This window comes from Mustela putorius, unplaced genomic scaffold (assembly GCF_011764305.1).
Source record: "Mustela putorius furo isolate JIRA1106 unplaced genomic scaffold, ASM1176430v1.1 tig00003853_pilon_pilon_pilon, whole genome shotgun sequence".
NCBI classification, from domain to species: domain Eukaryota; kingdom Metazoa; phylum Chordata; class Mammalia; order Carnivora; family Mustelidae; genus Mustela; species Mustela putorius.
The window spans coordinates 19,586,020-19,588,547 of NW_025422005.1; positions in this window are offsets into that span (position 1 = coordinate 19,586,020).

The following is a 2,528-nucleotide window of genomic DNA, read 5'->3' on the forward strand; positions in this document are numbered from 1 at the left end:
TTGTCACTTTCGCTTGAATTCCAGTAGCTGGAATTCAGTCACTTGGTCACACCCATCTGTAAGAGAGGCTGGGAACTGTGGGTGTTGGTGAGAATGAATAGTTTATGTCGCATTACATGGGCTACTAGTGACATTTAAAATAGAAGGTGGGTTTTTTTTTTTTTTTAAGGTTCTATTTTTAAGTAATCTCTACACCCAATGTGGGTCTTTAAGTTACAATGCTGAGACAGAGTTGCACGCTCTACCCACTAAGCCAGCCGGGGCCCCAAAATAGGAGTTTTAGGGGAGTGATGTAGACAGAGGCTAAGTTTAAAAAGTAATAAGTGGGGGCGCCTGGATGGCTTAGTGGGTTAAAGCCTCTGCCTTTGGCTCTGGTCATGATCCCAGAGTCCTGGGATCGAGCCCCGCTCGATCTCAGGATCCTGAGATCACTGACATGAGCCAAAATCAAGAGTCTAAGGCTTAACCAACTGAGCCACTCAGTGCCCCTGCTTTGTAATTGAGAGAGAGTGGAGCGTGTGTTTGCAATCTCTATGTAAAGAGAGAGAGAGAGAGAGAGGGCTGGCCATGGGCAGAAAGAAGACCACATCTTTAAGATGAGAGACAAGGATTGATGCAAATAGGGAGAAATTCTGAGGTAGAGAGGAGGGAAGCTGAAATCAAGCAAGATAGTTCGAGTTTCTGTAAAGTGACAAGGCACAAGCAAAGGTTCAGGGTTGCAAAGGAACCCAACTGGGTGGGACAACAGGACTCTACACTGAAACCAGTATGCCCAGTTTTTAACTTTGTTCTACAGCCAAGGAGCAAGACAGGAGGAAGCCCACAACATGGATCCCTCCAAGCTGGGGCTCATCAAACCCAGAATCTTTGGCATCACTGGCATGGCTGGGCAGCCTCTGGTGTGTGTAACCATTAGTGATCCTTGAAGTCACTGTTGTTACCTTTGTATCCTGCTGCATTATGGTTTTGTGCTTTTTTAAAGGTTGATTTATCCTAGAGAGAGCAAGATGGTGCAGAGGGAGGGGCAGAGGGAGAGAGAGAATCCCAAGCAGACTGCACGCTGAGCAAGCAGACTCCATGACCCTGAGATCATGACCTGAGCTGAAACCAAGAGTCAGATGCTCAACCAACTTACTCACCCAGGAGCCCCTGCCTCATGTATTATGATTTTCTTTCTTTCTCTCTCCTATCCTAGTCTCTCTCTCTTTTCTTAGACTTTTCCTTAGGTTTTCCAATAATCCCGATAGGTTCTGTGGTGGACAGGACCTAAGGCAACCCCCAGGGATACCTGCTTCCTGGTCTTCACACGAGGGTGTGTGATCCTCTTTTTGAGTTCAGGTGGGATCTGTGACTTCCTTCTAACCTATAGACTATGGCAAAAGTGATGGGAAAGTTGTCACTCCCACTACATGCATAATAAGTTTCATTATGTGAAACTCAATCTTAGCAGACTGGGACTAGAGACTCTCCTGTGGGCCTGACAAAGTAAGCACGTAAGCTGGAGAGGCCCACATGGCAAGAAACTGCTGGAACCCTCAGGAACTGCAGATGGCCCCTGGCCCTGTTTTTGCTGCTCTGCTGACAGCCAGCAAAAACCCCAAGCCCTGAGTCATACAGTCAGAAGCAAGTAAATTCTGCCCACAAACGCTGGATGGGCTTGCAGGTGGGTTCTTCCCCAGCTGAGTCTCAGATGAGGATGCAGCCTGGCTGAGACCTTGATTACAGCCCGAGACTCTGAGCAAAGGATCATCCGACTGGGCCAGCGCTCCTGAGTTGGCACCTATGAGACAACAATGTGTGCTGTTTTAAGCCGCTAAATTTGTGACCAGTTGTTACACAGCAATGTACACCCAAAATTCTTGAAAAAGACTGGGGCCGTATGGCATCAACCCTATGTCAGCCCTAATACCTAGAAAACCCTTGGTCGGGATCCCGATCACAGAGCTGGCTGAGGGAGGCAAGAGGTTGTGCCACACACACCTGCAAGGCACTTTGAACTTCAAGACAGTCGTTACCAGGCCCCTGGATTTGTTTCACAGCAGATTGTCCCCACCCCTACCCAGCCTGTCCCCCCTCCCCCCCTGCCAATACCTATCCAGTCCGTCCTCAGAGCTGGGCGAAGCCTGGCCCTGGAACTACAGAGTGTCAGAAGTGGATTAAGAAGTCCACCCCTCGAATCCCGGCGTTCGTCAACGTGCCTGGCACACAAGGGACCCCAACAAATGCTTTCCCTGCAAAACAACAGAAAGCTCCCGGAACGCGCATCTGCAGCCCCGTGGTCGTGCAGAGGGGACCGCCGCGGCTCTGAGTCCGCAGAGACAAGACAGGGCCCCGCCGCGGAGAAAGGCCCCGCCGCGGAGAAAGACCCCGCAGCCCCGCGCGAGCGCCGTCCCGGACCCAGGCGGAGGGGGCGCTGCGGCAGGAGGCCGCGCCGGGCGGGGGCGGGGCGGGGCGGGGCGGTGGCGGCGGGACCGCCCCCAGCGACCGAGCGCCGCGCGCGCCGCCGCCGCCGCGCCGCCGCGCCGCCA